The sequence below is a fragment of the Tasmannia lanceolata genome, unplaced genomic scaffold (genome assembly GCF_043159265.1).
Source record: "Tasmannia lanceolata isolate RefF3 unplaced genomic scaffold, GAP_Taslan_0.1 ptg000019l, whole genome shotgun sequence".
Classification (NCBI taxonomy): domain Eukaryota; kingdom Viridiplantae; phylum Streptophyta; class Magnoliopsida; order Canellales; family Winteraceae; genus Tasmannia; species Tasmannia lanceolata.
Window position 1 is genome coordinate 24,746,323 of NW_027518696.1, and position 23,989 is coordinate 24,770,311.

Consider the following 23,989-nt stretch of genomic DNA (forward strand, 5'->3'; position numbering starts at 1 on the left):
TTCATCCACTACAATGACTATCCCCCATTGAAGCACGCCTACCTGCCAGATAACTATTTTACCTCCCTACTATCTAGGATCATAGCCTTGATAGACTTCACCGCTCCCCCAGACTCCAAAGCACTACCCCAAGGCCCCCAACAGATCGAATCCAACAAAAAGTGCCATATTTGGGGCCTCTCATGTAAGGTTTTTCTCAAAATAGATTTGTCATCACCATCTAGATAGTCATTTAGTTTGGTGATCTAGGTAAACCAACAAAACCGGAGGAGACTTAAACATGCCATGCTGAGTCAGGGTGTAAGCCCAATGGTTCCCACCTTGGCATTCCCATCTTCTTTTGCTGATTCCAATACACAAGTGATTTTATATTACTAATGTGTTTGATTGTCTAAGTTGTAGATCATGAGTGTGTTAAGACAAGATTGCTTGGATTGAGGCCAAGAAGCTCTCATTGGACCGCATTATGAAGGCCAAAGACATCGGAGATCGAAGACGCATAAAGACTTGAAGCATCACAATTGAAGATCGAAGTCGTTTTAGAATGTAAAGATCCAATCCTAGTTTAGGTGTTTAGAGGCATAAATGAAGTAAATCACACACCCCTAATTGTTTAAGAGATTGTCCTTGTTAGGGGTGGTTATTCGGTTATAACCGAACTGAAATAACCGAAATTTGATAACCGAAATAATTTCGGTTATCAAATTTCGGTAACCGAAACCGAACCAAAAATTTTCAAAATCGAACCGAAACCGAACCGATTAAAAATTCGGTTATAACCGAATAAACCGAATAACCGAATAGTGGGAAAAAGAGGGAAAAATGCAAAATCTTGGTTTCGATTGGAGGGCTAGGATCATCCAATCGAAATGATTTTTGGAGCACAACCTAATTAAGTTGTGATCAATCAAATGGACGGTTTTGATCATCCTTTGGAGTGCCCGTATCACACTTTTTTTTGAAAAAATAATGATTTTTATCATTATTTCGGTTATTTCGGTTAACCGAATTGTTTTTTGAGATAACCGAAACCGAAAACCGAAATTTGGCATCCATGAAAACCGAAACTGAACCGATTGATCTTCCAACCGAACCGAAATAACCGAACGAATTCGGTTCGGTCGGTTATTTCGGTTAAACCCGAATAATGAACAGCCCTGGTCCTTGTAGTGTTCCAACACTTTGGAACCCTCATAACAATCCCAACTTGGTGTAGAGTTGGAAGCCCAAAACAAACAGCAAAACATATTTGAAAACCAGCTGGAATTAGGCTTCTCGGAACTCCGAGAAATGGTCAACATTTTTTCCATCTTCTGTTTGTATTCCCGGAACTCCGAGAGAATCTCTCGGAACTCCGAGACCACTATGTCGGGAGCAAAAATATAGCCGTTGGGTTTTTTCCCAGAATTACCACTATGCCCCTCAAACAGTCATATTTGGGTTTTCTATATATATGGGAGTTATAAACTCCACAACATCAATTCTAACACTCTAAAAACCTATTGGAATATTCCAAGAGTGTATTAAGCTTGTTTATGCCTCTTATCCTCTAGAATTAGGATTTGGATCATATGCTTCAATTTGTACATTTTCAAACATTGTAAACCCTTGTGAGGGATTTTTTTATTCTTTTTTTCTTTGCTAAACGATTGTATTCGGACAAGTGTTCGGAGAAGTGAAGCCCTCTCTCCATGGTGAGGATTGCCACGAAGGTTAAAGGCAATTGGAATTGTAATTGGCACCGATCTTCGCCGAAGTTAAGAAGATCAACATAGTGTAGCCATCAATGGGTTTGGTTGGTGGAGTGGAGTAGGCCTCGCGTTTTGAGGACCGAACCACTTTGAATCTCGGGTGCACTCTCTCTTATCTCTTGCTTTACATTTGCATTGCACTTAGGATTTAACTTGTATGCTTAATTGCCTTTTTAATCTCTTAAATCTATTAAATTGGGTTAGAGTTTTCAAAACCTTAAAACTTGTTAGGAACCTAATTTTCCCTCATCATAAGTTGTCATTAGAATAGTACTTGGACCTACCCTTGGAATTTCACTTAGTATCAGAGCCTTGGCTCTTAAAAGATTTTCTTTTCTTAAAATCTTTGGTAAATTTTTTTTTTAAATTTAACAAGGGAAAGATCATAAGATCATTGGCAACTTTCTAATTGTGAAATGGCAAACATATATAGAACCGGACTTCCGGAAGGCCATTCCACAACTAGACCTCATTTCTTTGATGGGTCCAATTATGGACATTGGAAGACAAGGATGCACATCTATCTTCTTTCGATAGATGTGGAACTTTGGCACATTGTAAACAATGGTTACACTTTGCCTTCCAAAACATTTGAAGAATGGAATGTAGTAGAGAAAAGGCAAGCAAATTGTGGGATCCGATCCTGCGAGAGGGTCGCGGGGCGAGCCGCTACACTCTCTCTTGGTCTCTCGTAGCCACGCGAATGGCGTGTGCTTTTTATTATTGATTTTAACTACCCAACCAAGCAGACAGCAACCAAGCCATAGGGTGCAAACAAACGTGCAACCCAGTACCCATAAGGGCAGGGGTAAGCCGCCGAGCTTAGCAATGTGTGATTTAATTCATCTTTTCCGTGAACTTGGGATCACTAAGGCAATCCGAATTCCACGCAAAAGAGAGTGATAGAGTCGCCACCTAGATGAGGGATCTAGGACCCATAATTGACCAGAAATCTAGACTAGTTACCTGGTTACGAGAATGGAAGGTATGGGGAGTTACCACCATATGCACCATTCCTGCCCGATAATCGCTCTTCAATTCTAAAAGTTAACTCTTTTGAATTTCTTTTAAATGGCTCATTTAACTCTATATTAATGTGCGAACTACATGACATGCATCCTAAGATCTAATTTCAGTGTAATTCCTAAATGTGTATCTTAATTTTCTTAATTTGTTTGAATTCAATCTAAGTGAAAGTTCTCATAAAATTCTAATTTCATGGAAAGTCCTAAGTGATTTAATTACTTTTAATTTAAGGATTAATGTACAAAACCCCACCACTTATGTGTGGAGCCGACTCGGGCTTGGTATGCCACTCAAGTATCCAAGTTGCCTACGTATCCCAGCCTCACTGGAATCAGAGTCGATCGTAGTTCGGTGCACCTAAACTAAGCTACTTATGCCTAACTCATCTAGGACACCGATCTAGACTGGATTGACTATTTCAACAGTTTAAGAGAGATTATTTAGTTCAAGTTGAGTAGCTTTTATTATCCTAGGACTTCATCTAAGATGCTATATGGTCCTAGCTAAGTGCAAGACGTCCCTTAGACTAATGCAGGTTAACCTACATCCTAGGTAACTAGGCCAGTCCTATGGAAAAAGTGGGGTAACTAGTGTAACTAGATCTATGGCACGGTTGCTATCCATATCAAACGGCCGTGATGAGGTTGGACTCCTAACTCTAGGACTCCCTAAAACCTAGGACACAACGAGACGTAAGTGTTCCTAAGGGGCTCTAAAGGTTCCTACGATAGGAGACCGTAATCCAACGGCTCCTAAGACGCGGATCGAGTTAATTCGATTTGTTAAACTTAATGATTTTTTATTTTTGAGGATTTTTGATTCCTAAACATCTAAGGAATACCATAGGCTCTATGGTTCACAAGTTTCGGTCTCGAATCGCAACCATGGAAGGGAATCGTGCTCTAAACCCTTGTATAATTTAGCACGTAAGTTATAGTATCTTATTGCCTGGCATATTTCTCAGGATTTCCGTGGACAGTGGACCTCGGAGCCAATAACATACTATAATTTACGCACTCCAATTATGCTGGATCGATCGCAATTAGTATACGATTATGATTACGATCTCGGTATCTAAATTATCCTATCATGTTATTTTACAAAGGAAATCTATTATTCCTAAGATTTCTGTTTCAGATAGCTTAGTGATTGAATATATGATGAAAAGTTAAAGTTCTCTGAAAATTCACAGGGTGCTTTGAATTAATTTGGATTTTAAATGAATTTATCACAATTGGATCAGATTAATAATTTTACAAAGAAGCCTATAGCTAATTAAGTTATCTGTTCCTGAAACTTTAGGATATGATGTGTTCTTGAAAAATATATTCTGTTTTAATTTTTCATGATTTTAAAGATTGAAACTCGATTTTTAATTGATTTTCCACTTTCGGATCAGATTGATGACATTACACTAACAAATATAGCAAATTAATTCCAAATCCAACCAAACTTTTACTAGACCATTCTCGGACAAATAGAAAATTATGAGAAAATATTTAGACATTATTTCGATAATTATTTATTTTTAACAGATATATTCATATTCTGGTCAAAGCAATTAAAAATCAATAAAATATGCCCCAAATTTCTGAGAAATTCACAATATGATTCTACTAGTCAGTTCATCTTCTTACCAAATTTCAGCTTTTAAGGAGTTCGTTTAATGATATGTCCTTCATATACATGAAAATCAGTAATTTTATCAAAACAATTCCAGTAGAAATAATAAATCAACTCCAAATCTTTTGAAAACGTTTGTATGATATTTAAACATCAAAACTCTAATGACAACCAAATTTTAATCAGTTTCAAATTATTTTGTTATACGAACGATTTTTAGAACCATCAAAATCCTATTTCCGGATATTTTTTTGAACGAATTTTTGAGCCATCAAAACAAATGAAATCTACCAGAATTTTTAAATCTTTGGTGTTCTTTTAACCTCATTAAGACCCAGAAAACATATCTTCGCGAAAAATCTTTGTTTTTAAAACACTCACTTTGTAAAACTATTCAAAAGCCACTAGATATCCCATTCAGTTAAATACCCAATTTTCTCATATAACGATTCATTTTTTTACCAAAATTGATAATTAAATAAACTGACCCATCAAAATCATGCATGGTAACTTTTACGAAAATCATGAAGAAAACAAAGAAGAAATGGCCCTAAGCATGCTTTTCTACTTTTGATCTTACAAAAATGGAGGAACCTACCGTTGATCGCTCTCCTTGTCTCTAGGGTGCGTAAATCCGAGGTATACGCTTTGTCGCACCCTTTTATACGCTCTAGAAAAACCCAAGAATCACCAAATCTGAGCCGTTTCTACGTTCAATCAAGAAGTGATGAAAGAGAGCTTGCTCTACTAGAAGAAGAAAGAATGAGAGAGGTATGCACTTATGAGAGGAAAAGGAGAGGGCTGCAATTCTTGTGAGAAAGGAGAGAACCGAGAGTTGAGAGTTAATGAGAGAGGGTTCTGAGAGTGAGAGAGGGTTGTTTGAGTGAGAGTTATGAGAATCAGAGATAAGGTGGGTGAGAGAGAGAAAGGGGGCCGAATATCTATAGGGATAGTAGGTTGGATGAATTTCGTCCAAACAAGATAAGCCACGAAGGATTTCGATCATGCGAGGTTGTAGAGATGAGCAATCAAATACCAACAAGTCGGTTAGGTGTGAATCTTGAAGGGGGTTTCTCCATAATGACTCAGCAAGATAGGGCCTTCTCCAACAATGATTCCTGAACAAGAGAGAGGGCTGCTCTGTTTGGTTTATATAGGAAGAAAGGAAAGGCTGCTATGGGTTTGAAGGCTGCTACGGATTTAAAGGAACGAGAGAGAAAGGGCTGTTAAGGGATGACAAATGGCTATGATGGAGAGCTATACTCCAAAAAATCTCCATGAACACCAAGCCCTTTTCCTTCTTAATTTTCTCTCCCTCCTCCTCCCTTTTTGTTTTAACAATGAAAATGCCTTTGTACGAATAAAGAAAAGGCATGTGTTAAACTTAGTAACTATGTTAATTGAATTTGTGCCGACCCCAAGCAACCCACCTTTCCATTTTTTATTGAAGTTAATTGGGCTTTATCAACAAAAGTGATATTTACACACCCCCTATATGGTAAACACTTTTTTCCAACTGGAAAAATATGTTGTATCATTATCAAGTTTGAAATAAAAGGGGCAAGATGCCTTTTTTAATTTATGTAACTTTTTCTTTCTTTTTCTTTCTTACCCTTTCTTTAAACCTTTATAAATAGAATTGATATTGGCAACCTTCCCACATGGCAAAACATGGGTGGTGCCACTACCATAACCGGAAGGAAGAAAGAAAAAGTGAGAGAGAGAAACTTCCAAAACGTTGGCTGTTGTAATATTGGCTTTCTCTTTTTGATAATAAGGAGTGTGAGGCTTGCCTTTTTTGATATAAAATTCTCAAAGTAGTTGATTATACTATTCTTAGAATATAAGGGAGAGAAGATAACCCCAAAAAAAATCCTCTACCGAGCATATCCCTTTGGATCCTTTTTATAGATTTTGTACATGTATCCTCCTCGTACACAAGCTCTATTTGAGAGTTGTATTTAGAATAAAAGAAAGAGAATTTAATTGCCTTTGATCTCTTCATCTATGGTTACAACGAGCCATCTCTTTATATAAGATAAGATTGGAGATAGGAAAGTGGGCCCAGGCAACACATATATAACTCTTGGTTAGATTTTTTTTTTTTTTTTAATCTCTTCAACTTCCTTCTTTCAGTGCAATTCAACACAAGGCTTTCTAGTAGGTCCCACAAAATATAAAAGTAATTCGGTTTTCAAGCTGGGCGTGAATATGGCAATTTCCCATGCAGCACCTTCTAGTTGATATATATATATATATATATATATATATATATATATATATATATATATATATATATATCTTTCTCTTTTATTCCCTGCATAAATATAAAATATATATAGGTATCTCTTTCCAAAAACACTCGTTCCACACTAAGCAACTAAGCAATAGTCTTTTGCAGGCACTAACAATGTTGGACGGTCATAGATGAGACCCATCCATGTTGAATGCATTGTCATTTTCCTACGCATAAACAACTCTCTATTGAATAATTCGAACCGTCCAAGTGACGGGCCGTGGCCTTAAATATGTTGCACCCCTTGTAATCATTCCCTTGAGATGATCCGAACCACTCAACTAACAGGCCTCAATATAAATAGATCACACCCTTCAAATTGCCTCCATATTGCTTAATTGGTGGCCCACAAATCTTTTCCATTAGATTTCAATACTTTTAAATATGAACCCAGAAGAATAAAATTGAATGGCTTTGGGTGGGCCCCACACATATTTAGTGGGCCACTCGATTTTAAATCCCACAACAAAATGCTAGGCCCATTCCTTGGCCGAATTTTCCATGAGATCCATTCATCAAAATTTTGGCGGGCCCGCTTGTTTCAACTTAGTGAACCCCATTCCATGTTGGACGAACTTATATTTTCTCGTAAAATTTGATCTTTGAAAACCATAGTGAACCCTACAAATGACTCGAATGTTTCTTATATGGGCCAACTTGCTTGATCCAAATCTAACCAAAATATTCAATGCGGGTCCACCAAATGGATCCAAATTCTCTCTTGCTCGGATTCTCGTGAATAACCTTTCTCAACACTTAGTAGGAAAATACGAAACATGACGGAAATGACCGAAAAGATTGAGAAAACATAAGAGACGGATACGAAAATAAAAAACACTGAAAAACCGATAGGAAAACACTAACTTCTTTATTGTTTAAAACGGAGCAAAATGGGAGTGTCTACACAAATTTAAATTACAAAGCTATAAATTCTTTGTTTTGTGCCTTATCTACGGAGGAGTTTAATGAGTAGCTCTTTTTGACTCCGCCAAGGTTATTTGGGATACCCTTGCCGTTACCCATGAGGGAACATCACAAGTCAAGGATTCCAAAATAAACTTGTTAAAGAGCAAATATGAAATGTTTAGAATGGGTCAAAATGAAAGTATTTCCGAAATGTATACCCGATTTTCTAAAATAACAAATGAATTAGCTAATCTTGGTAAATCTTATCGTAGATGAGCTTGTGGGTAAGTTGCTTAGGTCACTTCCTCCACATTATGATCCAAAGGTCACCGTCATACAAGAATCAAAGGATCTCAAGACGCTAACTATGGAGGAGCTTGTAGGATCTCTAATCACTCATGAGATGCTCCCCACTAGCCGTCAAGAAGAGAAGAAGCCGAAAAAGAAAGAAAAAGAAAGTCGATCTCTAGCTTTAAAGTCCTCCAAGAAGGACTCATCATCCTCAAGTGAAGCCGATAGTGATGAAGAATAAGTGTTAAGAAAATTTAAAAGCTTGTGGAGAAAGAAGCACAAAAAGGATAAAAAGAAGAAGAAAGAAGAAAGTGAAGTAGAAGGAGGAATAAGATATTATAATTGTAAGAAGACGGGATAAAAAAGACCGGAGTGTCCACTTCTCAAGTCATCTTCCTCGAAGTACAAGGGAAAGAAGAAAGATTGGAAGAAGAACAAAGGCCTTGTAGCTGCTTGGGATGCTTCTAGCACTTCGGGAAAAAGCTCAAGTGAAGGGGAAGCTAATAAGGATGATCTTTGCTTCATGGCACTCACCCATGAAAATGAGGTAAATTCTAACCCCTCTTGTAATTCATCAAGTAGTGATAGTGGAAACATATTTTATGATGAATTATGCATTACCTTGCATTCTCAAATTTTAAAAAATAAAGTTATTAAAAAATCTATTTCAAAATTAGAGAATGAACTTGATGTTTTGAAAAATGAATCTTCTTCTTCCATATCTCATGCTAAAGTAAAAATTGAAAATTTTAAACTTGAGATTGAAACCCTTAAGGGTAGTTTGGATGAGAAATCTTGCTAAATTGTTAAACTCCAAAATATGACGAGCTCTTCCAAATCTTATGAAGACTCTAATGATTTTTTAAATCAAATAACGCATCTTCATAATGAAAATGAAAGGTTAAGATTATGTCTCTATGGATTCCTAAATGGTGATAAAATTATTGACATAATCTTGAAGAAGGCTAGTCATAGACCTAATCATGTATTTTATGGTAGGACTAGTCTATCTAACCCTCATGTTAGATGCCACTATTGTGGAATAAATGGTCACTACCAATTCCAATGTGCATCTAAGATTAAGGATTGTGGTAGAACCAAGAAAGCTTGGGTTCCCAAAGCCCCCATATGGTTCTCTTCATATGTGTGTAGATTAGGGGCTTGCACTTAAAATTGAATATCTTTTTATGGTTATTTAAATATCCCCTCTTATGTTGAATAAAAACTCTAAATAGGGGGAGTTCTATGTTTGTCTTTTTCCTTGAAAAATGGAGAGCTTAAAATTGTAAATTTCATCCCTTTGATTTTTTTTTACCCCATCTTTTTTATGCCAAAGGGGGAGAAAAATCTAGTGTAAGGAAATATATGTTTGCTTTTATTGGAAAATCTCTTGTGTTTTCATCATAAAAAAGCGAGAGATTGTAAGCCCAATGGTTCCCACCTTGGCATTCCCATCTTCTTTTGATGATTCCAATACATAAGTGATTTTATATCACTAATGTGTTGGATTATCTAAGTTGTAGATCATAAGTGTGTTAAGACAAGATTGCTTGGATTGAGGCCAAGAAGCTCTCATTGGACCACATTCGGAAGGCCAAGACATCGGAGATCCAAGACGCATAAAGACTTGAAGCATCGCAATTGAAGATCGAAGTCGTTTTAGAATGTAAAGATTCAATCCTAGTTTAGGTGTTTAGAGGCATAAATAAAGTAAATCACACACCCCTAAATGTTTAAGAGATTGTCCTTGTGGTGTTCCAACACTTTGGAACCCTCAAAACAATCCCAACTTGGTGTCGAGTTGGAAGCCCAAAACAAACAGCGAAACATATTTGAAAACCAGCTAGAATTAGGCTTCTCGGAACTCCGAGAAATGGTCCAGTAACATTTTTTCCATCTTCTGTTTGTATTCCCGAAACTCCGAGACCACTATGTCGGGAGCAAAAATATAGCCGTTGGGGTTTTTCCCAGAATTACCACTATGCCCCTCAAACGGTCATATTTGGATTTTCTATATATATGGAAGTTATAAACTCCACAACATCAATTCTAACACTCTAAAAACTTATTGGAATATCCCAAGAGTGTATTAAGCTTGTTTATGCCTCTCATCCTCTAGAATTAGGATTTTGATCATAGGCTTCAATTTGTACATCTTCAAACATTGTAAACCCTTGTGAGGAATTTTTTTGTTCTTTTTTCTTTGCTAAACGATTGTATTCCGGTGAGTGTTCGGAGAAGCAAAGCCCTATCTCCGTGGTGAGGATTGCCACCAAGATTAAAGGCAATTGGAATTGTAATTGGCACCAATCTTCGCCGAAGTTAAGAAGATCAACATAGTGTAGCATCAACGGGTTTGGTTGGTGGAGTGGAGTAGGCCTCGCGTTTTGAGGACCGAACCACTTTAAATCTCGGCTGCACTCTCTCTTATCTCTTGCTTTACATTTGCATTGCACTTAGGATTTAACTTGTATGCTTAATTGCCTTCTTAATCTCTTAAATCTTCAAAATTGGGTTAAAGTTTTCAGAAGCTTAAACTTTTTAGGAACCTAATTTTCCCTCCTTATAAGTTGCCATTAGAATAGTATTTGGGCCTACCCTTGGAATTTCACAGGGACTCTAGCAGATATACAAGCTCAGAAAACGGGATCAGGACATCCTGAGGGTCGCTGATCGCCAAGACGTCCTCCAGTATACGACAACCCATCGTCTTAAAGTGGAATAGCTTTTGCCTCCATCGAGAACAAGGTCCGATCCTCGAATTCCTGGTGAAGTTCCAGAATGATATAGAGAGGGAGAGCTGACAACTTGGGGATGCTGGTCTTCCCGGATCCTCAAGGGAGGCCATTCCTACTTTGTTCAGGATCCTGCCTTCAAACTTAGATGGAGAGAACCTTTTAATAGCAAAACCAAGGGCTATAGAGCCTTGGACCTTCCATACGTAGGAGGGAGTAATATGATTCTGACAATACGCCTCCCAAGCAATCAATGAAAAGACAAAAAACAAACCATCCGGCTACTTTTAATTGTCATAGCCTTTTTCAACCTATCAGTCTAGTTATAGATAGGGTCAAACCTAGGAGGCCTGGATTTTAAGAGTCTAATCAATCTGCTAATTTTCATTTTTGCTTCCGGTTTGGAACCCAAGATAGTGCTCATCTTGTTCATGATGAAATGATCTTGGGACCTTAAACCCCTGACTGGGAAAGTCGAATCTTTGTAGAAGCCACCAGGGGCGCGATTGCTGAGGCTCTTCCTGACATATGAAGCATGCTTCCGTCTGGTGTGAGGGGTAGGTTTCTTGGGACTTACCAACGAACCCAAATGTTCTTCCTTTCTTAGTTCAGGTCCCATCAAACCTTGTTCTAGATTAGCCAACGACTGTTTAGGCCTCCCAGTAAGGAATTTTGAATTTGAATTTGAACTCCCAAAAGGGCCCAACGGTTCACCTGACAATGGCTTTGGGGACGTCGCAGGCCGATCCCCCGCTAAGGGTGAACTGGATTCCTGAAAGGGAGATTCAGAGGTTTCCTTTGAGAGTTCAACCCCAATGGGATAGAACTGATCAAGGATTTTTAGTCTGACACCAGAATAAGGGAAGAGCCATCGAGGGGCTAGAATCTTAGCTGAAACAAAACTCATACAATTCTGATGGTTGCCCTCCATCTTGGTTTCTACAACCTTGCCAAAGAGCCCCCCAAAGCCTCCACCGTAGAAACAGCCCGGCATGCAAAGGGATGCCATAAAAGTGAACCCAAAGCATCTCCTGTCATTGAATAAATTCCTTTTTCCATGGTGAGAGGGAGAGTAGGTGGTTGTCCAAGGCCGCAGATCCCTTAGCAATGATCTGTGAAGCCTTTAATTCTGAATCAAACATAAAAAGAACTTCATCCTTTGCAGTAAAGAGGGGCAATGTAACGGTGGGATCTCTGAGGACATTCGTGCCCAATTCCGCAGCTCCTGCAAAGACTCAGTATGATGTTTCTTTTTCCCGATCAAGCAGGATCTGAGAGAAACTGATTGCACATCCACTTCCTGCCCTGAAATAGATAAAGTTGGAGGCGCGTAGTTTCTGTTGCGATGAATTTTACCCAAGTCAGGCCAAAAGTTATCTTCAACATCCTTAGGTTTCGCCCTAGTGGATCGAGGAACCCATTTTAGTGATGATCTAGTCGAATGACACCAGCGACATTCGACCCACCATTTAAAGTTTAGGTATTGGCAAGGAGAACAAAGCCATGCCCTGATCCTTTTATCTTGAACATGTTTGGATCTCCCTAGGGATACTCCTTCCCCACCAGAAATCCCACTAGGCAACCCAAGAGGGGGGTGAATTGGGTTTCTTTAAAAAACTTATTCTCTTTAAAAACTCCTTACCAAAATTACCCTAGTTTTAACTTTTCTTAATCAAATTAGTTTGATTAATTAAGATTGAAATACTCAAGAGGGGGGGTGAATTGAATTTAACTCAAAATTAGGCCTTTTGAAAATTACCTATGAACCCTAATTGGAATTTTCTTCACTTAGTTAAATATTTGGTTAGTGTAAATAATTAGAAACAAAAAAGGAAATGTCAAACCAAAAGTTAATAATGGAGATGCAAGATAAGAAAGAACACACCGATGTATAGTGGTTCGGGCAAAGCCCTACTCCACTCTTCTTAAGATCGTCCTTAAGGATTTCCACTATTGGAGACCTCCACGATGCCCGGCTCCGAGGCGGTTACACTTCCAAGAGATATTAAATGAGGATGCCCTTACACCTTTACAAAGACTCTCCTTCTCCGCCGAGTTCTAAGCGGTTGCTCTCTAGGGAATTAAAATAAGGAATGCCCTAGCCACCTATACAAGGAATGAAGATTGAATAGCTTGGCTTCTTCTTGAAAGCTTGATGCTCTTTGTAGATCCTTGATTGCTCTTCAATGATGGTTGCAAGTGAAAGCTCTAAAATCCCAACTCAAATAGATTTGCAAGTTGCAAGGCAAGTTTGGGGAAAACAAAAATCTCAAGCAATAATAGGTTGCAAGTTTTCTTTGATGCTCAAGGATGTTTTCAAATGATCAAGAGAGTGAGAAAAACTTCTCTACATATTGTATTTATAGCCTCTCCAAAGAATATGACCGTTTGGGGGTGGAAATATCAAAATACAAGAATTAATTCAAATCCCAACGGCTATATTCTGAGCTGTCGCAGGGTTCTCGGAGTTCCGAGACAACGGCCAGAAGAAGTAAAATTTCTACTGGACCATTTCTCGGAGTTCCGAGAAAATGTCCAGACGCTACTGGACCTTTTCTCGGAGTTCCGAGAAGCCTAAAAATCCGCAGTTTTTGATTTTTATTGCTTGTTTGATTTTTAGCTTTTGGAACTCAACTCCTATGGTTATTTTGGAATGTTTATGAGGGTCCCAACATGTTGGTCCACCACATAACCATTCACTAATCCATTTTAAGTTCTTAAGTGTTCTTTGAAAAACAAATTGAAAACACTTTGAAAACGTTTTGCCTTGACTTGAAAATCTAAAGAGAAAGGATGTACAATGATACCTATGCAATCTTCGATCCCTCTTTAGCTTTGGTCTTCAAATGATCTTCCATCTTTGGATGCTTGCTTGAGTGATGATGTGAGCTACACTTAGCTCCTTTGGCTCTTGTTTGGTACACCTTTAAGCATGACCAAGTTGAGTGTTGGTTTCTTCAACGATCAATCCTATCTTAAACACAACACTTCAAAGCAAATTGATTAATATTCAAAAACACAATCAATTATGTTTAGAATCATCAAAATAAAATAGGAGAGTAGACCCTTGGGCTTACAATCTCCCCCTTTTTGATGATGACAAACAAAATTGATTATGAGGTGTGTGTGGAGTGACATAGTAGGCAAGTGAATACTGGAACTCCCCCTCAATATATGCACACATATAAATGATACAAGTTATAAGCAAGTGGTGCATATAGTCAATTGAATAGATAATCAATTTCAAACTTCTCCCCCTTTTGTCATCGACAGAAAGGGTGTAAAAAAAAATTTAGGAGAGGATAACTCCCCCTAAATCAATGCTTATGGTATAAAAATATATAACCAAGTAATGCACATATACCTGTTCATGATCGAGATGTTGACATATGTCAAGATGTTAGGTATTTTAATTAAAGTGAAGATACCTCTCCAACTTAGAAAAACTAAGAAGGCTAAGAATATCAATTGAGTGATTTTTAAGATTAAAAATTTGACATCTCATTCATGCAGATACTACCAAACAAAGATTATATATATAAATACTATATAGATAAGCTGGTTAAAGGCACAAAGTATTTATTTGGCAATTTCTTTGATTTGATCCGCACTCCATATGTTTAAGGCACTTCGGATATAGCAAATTCTATCATCACTAAGGGGTTTTGTAAAGATATCCGCTAATTGTTCTTTAGTGTTGATATATTTTAAGCAAATATCCCCTTTTTGTGAGTGATCTCTAATGAAGTGGTGCCTGATCTCAATATGTTTTGTTCTTGAGTGTTGTATGGGGTTCTTTGTTAAGCTTATAGCACTAGTGTTGTCACATTGGATGAGAATATTGTCCATTTTAATTGCATAGTCCATCAATGTGCTTTTCATCCATAGGACTTGAGCACAGCAAGCTCCAGCTGCCACATATTCTGCTTCTGTTGTGGACAGAGCTACTGAATTTTGCTTCTTGCTAAACCATGAAACAAGTGATTTACCCAAGAATTGGCAAGTCCCACTAGTGCTTTTCCTATCTACTCTACATCCAGCAAAGTCTGCATCTGAATATCCGATGAGAGTGAAGGAAGATGATCTTTCATACCACAGTCCTAGACTTTGGGTTCCTCTTAAGTACTTGAAGATCTTCTTAACTGCTGATAGGTGAGATTCTTTAGGATCCGATTGAAATCGAGCACAGAGACAGACAGTAAACATAATGTCTGGTCTGCTGGCTGTCAAATAGAGCAAACTACCTATCATACCCCTATACAATTTCTGATCCACAGATTTGCCAAATTCATCTTTTTCTAGCTTAGCAGTAGTACTCATGGGAATTCTTGATGTCTTACTGCTATCCATGCCATACTTCTTTAATAACTCCTTTGTATATTTTTCTTGATTTAAAAATATTCCATTTTTGTATTGTTTAATTTGGAGTCCTAAGAAGTAGGTTAACTCTCCCATCATGCTCATTTCAAATTCATTTTTCATTAAGGTTGCAAATTCATCACACAATTTTTGATTAGTTGAGCCACAGATGGTATCATCCACATAGATTTGGACAAGGAGGATATCATGATTTTCTCTTTTGATAAATAAGGTTTTATCCACCTTTCCCATCTCGAATCCCTTTTTAACTAAGAAAGTGCAAAGCCTCTCATACCAAGCTCTAGGAGCTTGCTTTAATCCATATAAAGCTTTATCAAGCCTGAAGACATGATTTGGATGTTTGAAGTCTTCAAAACCTGGAGGTTGCTCAACATACACTTCCTCTTGGATATAGCCATTTAGGAAGGTACTTTTGACATCCATTTGATATAGTTTAAATCCTTTATGAGATGCATATGCCAAAAGTATCCTAATAGCCTCCATACGGGCAACAGGAGCAAATGTCTCATCATAATCTATCCCTTCCTCCTGATTGTACCCTTGGGCTACAAGCCTAGCTTTATTCCTAGTGATAATTCCATTTTCATCCAATTTATTTCTATACACCCATCTCGTGCCAATGACTGGATGATCACTAGGTCTAGGCACTAGCCTCCACACTTTGTTCCTTTCGAATTGACTTAGCTCTTCTTGCATAGCCATCAACCAATATTCATCCTTTTCAGCTTCCTTGATGGATTTTGGTTCTAATTCGGATAGGAACGCCAAATTGTTACTCACACTACGATAGTATGATCTAGTTCTTACTGGCAATGTGGCATCACCTAAAATTTGGGATTCAGGATGATCTACCAATGTTCTCCTATCCCTAGGCAATGAGTCATCATTTTCATTTTCTACTTCCTCACTAGGTAATGTATGACTTGTTGATGCATGAGGAGGAGCACTCAATTTTGGAAAAAGATGTTCAATGGGTTCATCCTCATCATGTGGCATTTCTTGTGGTGTTGGCTCTCTTTCATCAAATGTCACATGCATGGATTCTTCTACTACTAGGGTTCTCCTATTAAATACTCTATATGCCTTACTATGAGAAGAATACCCTAAGAATATTCCATCATCCGATTTCCTATCAAATTTGTGTAAATTATCTTTAATGTTCAAAATGAAGCATTTACATCCAAACACTCTAAAATAGCTTATATTTGGTTTCAAGTTTTTCCAAAGCTCATAAGGTGTTTTCTTAGAAATTGGCCTTAAATATACCCTGTTTATAATATAGCAAGCGGTGCTAACCGCTTCCGCCCAAAAATATCTAGGGAGATCATTTTCATGCAACATAGTTCTAGCCATTTCTTGGAGAGTTCGATTCTTTCTTTCTACTACTCCATTTTGTTGAGGTGTTCTAGGTGCGGAAAAATTATGTTTTATGCCATGTTCATTACAATAAGTGTCAAAATGTACATTTTCAAATTCAGTTCCATGATCACTTCTAATGTACGAGATAGCAACACCTTTTTTATTTTGTATTTGATTGCACAATGTAAGGAAGTTTTCATAAGTTTCATCTTTGTGTGCTAGAAATATGACCCATGTGAATCGTGAGTAGTCATCCACAACTACAAACACGTACCTCTTTCCACCTAGGCTACTAGTCTTCATTGGTCCAAAAAGATCCATATGAAGTAGCTCCAAGGGGTAGGAAGTTGAAATCATATTTTTAGGTGCAAATGAGCTTTTCAATTGTTTTCCTAATTGACAAGTTCTACAAATGTGATCCTTGATGAATTTGAACTTAGGCAATCCTCTAACACTTTCTTTTGAGGAGAGGGTCGAAATGAGATCCATTCCGGCATGACCCAACCTCCTATGCCATAGCCAAGAATCCTCACTAATGGCATTAAGACAAGTTACATTTTGGAGTCTAAGATCATCTAATCCAATTGTGTAAATGTTATTGTCTCTAGAACCTATGAATTTGACTACTCCATCTATCTTATTTTTAACAATGCATTTATCGGGATTGAAGACAACTTCAAAACCATTATCACATAATTGACTAATGCTAATAAGATTATGGGACAAGCCATCAACAAATAGTACATCATGTATGGGAGAGGTAGAGTTACCTATGGTGCCTTCACCTTTGACTTTTCCTTTCTTATCATCTCCAAAGGTAACGTCTCCACCATCCTTGAGCGATAGGGATGCAAATTGAGTAAGGTCTCCGGTCATATGTCTAGAGCATCCACTATCAAGGTACCATGTGTTCTTCTTGTTATGGCTTTTAAGGCATACCTACATATGAATAGGCAAGTGAGATCCCTTAGGTACCCAAATCTTCCTAATCTTGCTATGTTCATTTGTTTTCACATTAGAGTTCAACTTAATCTTATCTTGTTTAGCATGTAAGCAAGCAACCTTGTAATGACCTTCTAGACCACAATAAAAGCAAATTTTGGTACCGCTAGAAGAAACCTTTTCAAGTTTAGTTTTATAGTTGGATATTGTGGTGTTCCATTTATGTCCAAGTCCACTTTTGTCACTTGACATTCTTTGAAGATTTACAAGCCTATCCAATTTTAATGAACTATTTTCAAATTTTTCAAAAAGTTTCTTTAGTTCATCATACTCAAAAGATAATCTACCATTTTCATGCTTTAGATTGTTGTTTTCATTTGAGAGTTCTTGTCGGTTTTTATTTAAGATTTTGATAGAAGCATTTAACTCATGAATTTCTACTTTGTATTTTTCATTCTTATCATCTAAAAATTCATGATCTTTTTTTAACCAACCAAATTCTTTTGTCATGTTAGCAAGAGAATTTTCAAGTGATGCAATTTTATCAAATTGAATTTCAAGTTCATCATTTGCATTTTGTAGGGAATCAAGAACTTCTTTTAAAACAATAACATCATTTAAAGTGTTTACCTCATTGTTGTCGTTTGTTGAGGCCATGAAGCATACGTTCCTTGCTATCAAGCAATCTTCGCCATCATTTTTTTCGCCTTCGCTTTCAATTTCCTCATCCCATGTGGCGGTCATTCCTTTCTTGCCTTCTCTTCTCTTGAAGCGGTTGTTTGAAGTGGGTTCATTGTTGAGTGGACAATCCGGGCGATTGTGTCCAAGCTTCTTGCAACCGTAACATCGTGGTTGAGAAGATCCATCACCGAGTTCTTCTTTCTTCTTGAATGGAGGGTTTGTCCTTCTATTTCTCATCCCTCCCATGTTCCTTTGCAAGAATTTGATCCTTCTTGTTAGGAGGGCAACTTCATCTTCCATGTCTTCTTTTGCATCTTCATTTTCACCTATATTACAAGCAAAAGCAATTCCTTTTCCTTTTTCGATTTTAGTTTCGATTTCGGGTGCTTTTGTTTTGAAAATCATTTCATGGGTGATCAAGGACCCTATTAGTTCATCTAGGTTCAATGTGTTCATGTCCTTGGCTTCGGTGATTGCGGAGGTTTTGGATTCCCAAGACAAAGGTAAGGACCTAAGGATTTTAGTCACTAAATCTCTATTGGAAAATTGTTTTCCAAGACCCCTTAATCCATTTACAAGATTGGTGAATCTAGTGTACATGTCGGCAATTGTTTCATCGGGTGTCATTTGAAAGAGTTCGTATTGCCGAAAAAGATGGTTCATTTTAGATTCTTTTACTTGATTGGTTCCCTCATGGGTGACTTCTAGAGTGTCCCAAATTTCCTTAGCCGAATTCAAATTTGATACTCTATTGAATTCTCCGGGAGATAGAGCACAAATAAGAGAATTCATGGCTTTGGCATTATAATTCGAAGCTTGTTGTTCGGCTTCGGTCCAATCATTTAAATTTCTTGTGGGTAAGATGTATTCATTATTAATTGCTCTCCACATTTGATAGTCTTGGGTTAAAAAGATTTTCATTTTGGTTTTCCAAAAACCATAGTTTGTTCCATCAAAATAGGGTGGCCTAGTGTTTGAATAACCTTCATGGTGTTGAGGGTAGTTTGCCATTTTAGAATCTTTACTCTAGACCGGTTAGGGTTTTCTAAATATTAGAGACGAGGCTCTGATACCAATTGAAATACTCAAGAGGAGGGGTGAATTGAATTTAACTCAAAATTAGGCCTTTTGAAAATTACCTATGAACCCTAATTGGAATTTTCTTCACTTAGTTAAATATTTGGTTAGTGTAAATAATTAGAAACAAAAAAGGAAATGTCAAACCAAAAGTTAATAATGGAGATGCAAGACAAGAAAGAACACACCGATGTATAGTGGTTCGGGCAAAGCCCTACTCCACTCTTCTTAAGATCGTCCTTAAGGATTTCCACTATTGGAGACCTCCACGATGCCCGGCTCCGAGGCGGTTACACTTCCAAGGGATATTAAATGAGGATGCCCTTACACCTTTACAAAGACTCTCCTTCTCCGCCGAGTTCTAAGCGGTTGCTCTCTAGGGAATTAAAATAAGGAATGCCCTAGCCACCTATACAAGGAATGAAGATTGAATAGCTTGGCTTCTTCTTGAAAGCTTGATGCTCTTTGTAGATCCTTGATTGCTCTTCAATGATGGTTGCAAGTGAAAGCTCTAAAATCCCAACTCAAATAGATTTGCAAGTTGCAAGGCAAGTTTGGGGAAAACAAAAATCTCAAGCAATAATAGGTTGCAAGTTTTCTTTGATGCTCAAGGATGTTTTCAAATGATCAAGAGAGTGAGAAAAACTTCTCTACATATTGTATTTATAGCCTCTCCAAAGAATATGACCGTTTGGGGGTGGAAATATCAAAATACAAGAATTAATTCAAATCCCAACGGCTATATTCTGAGCTGTCGCAGGGTTCTCGGAGTTCCGAGAATAATTCTCGGAGTTCCGAGACAACGGCCAGAAGAAGTAAAATTTCTACTAGACCATTTCTCGGAGTTCCGAGAAATTTTCTCGGAGTTCCGAGAAAATGTCCAGACGCTACTGGACCTTTTCTCGGAGTTCTGAGCTCGGAGCTCCGAGAAAAATCTCGGAGTTCCGAGAAGCCTAAAAATCCGCAGTTTTTGATTTTTATTGCTTGTTTGATTTTTAGCTTTTGGAACTCAACTCCTATGGTTATTTTGGAATGTTTATGAGGGTCCCAACATGTTGGTCCACCACATAACCATTCACTAATCCATTTTAAGTTCTTAAGTGTTCTTTGAAAAACAAATTGAAAACACTTTGAAAACGTTTTGCCTTGACTTGAAAATCTAAAGAGAAAGGATGTACAATGATACCTATGCAATCTTCGATCCCTCTTTAGCTTTGGTCTTCAAATGATCTTCCATCTTTGGATGCTTGCTTGAGTGATGATGTGAGCTACACTTAGCTCCTTTGGCTCTTGTTTGGTACACCTTTAAGCATGACCAAGTTGAGTGTTGGTTTCTTCAACGATCAATCCTATCTTAAACACAACACTTCAAAGCAAATTGATTAATATTTAATAACACAATCAATTATGTTTAGAATCATCAAAACAAGATAGGAGAGTAGACCCTTGGGCTTACAAAGATTAATAGTAATGATGTAAACTTTACTCCCTAGTTGATTTTATAACTTGACTAGAATGATGAGAGGCTTAATTAGAAAGAGATGAATATGCAATTTCAACTTAAGTGCTAATCACTCACTCAAGCAAGGATATGAATATTAAAGCACCTACAAGAGAGAGTAAGAGAGATGTGTACCAATCACCAATCAAGAGAAGGAGGTAGAGAGACAAGAGGCTTTGACACAAGCGCTTTTATAGTGGTTCGGTCTTAAACCCAAGACCTACTCCACTCTTCTCAAGTTAGCTCTACTTGAGTATCCACTATCTTCCAAGGAACTTAAATACGGCGTTCTTTTCGCCTTGTACAATCCGAGTGTCCAAGCTCCAAGGGTCTTAAATACGGCGCCCTTTGTTGTCAAATTCAATGAAGAGACGAAGATGTTGCTCACTTGCCTCTAGATAGGCTAATACAAAGTAGAGCTCACAATGCACTCTCAAAGATAATTACAAGTAATGCCTAAACCAATCTCAAATGATTTTCTCAAATCAAGGAGGAACAAGAGGTTGATGAGAAAAATTAACCCAAAATGATTGCAAGTAGTTTTCAAGGGTTCTTTTGAGTTGGAACATGTACATCTCTTAGTTTTAGGTCCATACAATGTGTATATATAGAGTTCTAACTCAATATGACCGTTTTGGGGGTATTTCGGTCATTTTCGGGTAAAAAAACTACTAGCCGTTGGACCCCCAACGGGTCTATTTTTTTGTGTCCAGGTTGTTTTCTCGGAGCTTCGAGAAATATCTCGGAGTTCCGAGAAAATTATTGGAGCTCCAAGACTGGATTTCCAGCAATCAGCTTCCAATTTGAAAAACTCATATCTCCTTCGTTTCTTGCCGGATTTCGACGTTCTTATACTCTACGGATATGAGAAAAATGAGAGCTATCTGTTAAAAATATTTTAAAAAATATTTGAAAATGTGTTAAACAAGTTTTGATACGATTTAGTTGCTGGTTCAGATTGTACTCTTAAAACTCTGTTTTGTTCAATGTTGTGTTGAATGCCATATGGGACCCAACATGTTGGTGCACCACCATTGCCATTCACTTATCCATTTAAGTCCTTAAAGGGTGTGTTAGTCTCTTTGAAAAATATATTTTTAGGGATTTTAAGGTGTGCCTTGACCAAGAAAAAATACAAGAGAGAAAAGTGATACATACTACCATTCTAAGTACTCCCTTGTTCTCTTGAGCCAATCTTTATTTGATCTTCAATGGTGTGCTTGGCTTGCTTTGGGATCTTCAAGGTTGAGCTTCTTTGCTTGACACCTTCAAAGGATGATGGTACCATTTGGTTCAAGCTCCTTTGCAAGTTGTTGATCCACAAGCTTTGGCCTTCATTGATCTTCCTTTGTTTGTTCAATGCTTTGAGATGGGTGTGTGGAACTTCTCCTTGGTTGATCCTCCAAGGTATGGTTTGTCCAAATATGCTCTAGCTCCTTTGTCCTTTGTTTGGTTCATCTTCAAGCATAGGCCATCAATGGTGTGTGCTAGTATGGATTGACATGTGAATTTCCTGTGTATAGCACAACACTCAAGGCAAACAATTAGTCCATAAAAGACTAATCAATTTGTGTTTCTTAATCATCAAAACAAGGTGATTGAATGAACCCATGGGGAACCCTTGGGATAACAATCTCCCCCTTTTTGATGATGACAAACCAAATTGATTAGAGAGGTGGGAGGATCCTCTTATGAGGATTAGATAAACAATGTAAGCATAACTACTCCCCATCAACATATGCATGAGTTATATTTAACAAATTATAGTACAAGAATGCATATGATTATGGATCTAATCAATTACACAAATTCTCCCCCTTTTGGCATTAGCAAAAAGGAAGGATTAAACATTTAAGCATAATACAAAAGGCATCAAAGATATTCAGTGAGACTAGATGCTCCCCTAGCTTCTTATCATGATTAGCCAATGAAATCAATGTATATATGGCATGATAAGAGACAACCAACATAGGAAAGAAATAACACAAAACAAATCAAGCTTATGTTGGAAAAACAAAGAGACATTCTAATTTTAGCTTAAATTTTTAGGGTATATCATAGTATATGAATAAAACCAATATAAATCTACCCTATGACCCATAATACATTAATAGATTAGCAAGTTAAAGCTTATATTTTACTTATCATGAAAGAAAACAAGCAAGTTTAAAGTTTAGCATGATAAGCCCCCAATTTGTTTGAATTCCTATTAGAATCTTATCATGAAGTGATGTAGTTATTATATCAAGTAAAACCTGTCATGATAAGCAAGAATAGGTATAATGAAAGTTAAGAACTTCTCCTTTTGAATTGTCATGCATATGGTTAACTTCTAGCACATTTCATGACAAGATAGTGAGGTATATCATGGGTATATAAGTAAAAAATTAAAAACACACATGATAACCATTCAACTTTATAGAAATTAGGATGAGCAAGTGTAATATACTTCTATGAATGAGAATCAATAGTGATATTAAGGTTTTAGCACAAAATTCAAAAAGTTGATCATGAAATCATCTTTTTTTTTTTTAAAGATATGCAAGTTAAAGCACAAATATGTGGGGAATATCAAAATGGACAATCCACACAAGTCATTATGGTACATACGATTCTAAATATAACACTAGTAAGCTTTCCCCTTTTGTCTTTGTCATTGGCCTTAGGTTCAACCTATATGACAAGGCATGACATGCCACAATAGGCTAAAGGTATGAAAGTGAATATATGGCCAACAAGGAAACTTATCATAATTCTTATCATAATTATATATACTAAATAACTTTAGAAACACATGATAAGGATGTCTAATTATAGAAAATAAGATAAACAACTCTAAGAAAGATCCTATGAAAGAGATTCTAGGGAATACACAAGGTAGACTACTAGAATGGAAACTTATCCTTGGAATGACAATTACCACATATTAATACCAAAATGATACCAAAGGGGGAAAGTATGAGGCCTAATGGTTATGACCTTAAAATCTAGGCTATGGGCTTACTTGTCTTAAACTCAAAATACACATACAAGCACAAGACAATGCCAAAAGACACATACGGAGCAACCATACTCCAAATGAGTGAACGTTTCATATATACACATTAGAATTCATATGATAAGCCTCTAGGGAAAAGATCTAACTTTTAAGCTCCCCATTTGAAAAAGAATCATACAATGTATGACTCCAAAGGGTGTCCTAACATAGACTCCAAGAGATTTTGGATATTTTCCTTTGATACCAAATAAGACTCAATCCTTGGGCAACAATTGACACTTACACTTTAAGTGTCGGTTTATCATAATAAGAATAAAGCCATAGTCTAGCTCATCATGATAAACAATCTTAGCACAAAAGAATTGCAATTTAAGCTCATGCTCCCCCTAAATGTGATACAAATTTCTACAATTTCAAATTTTG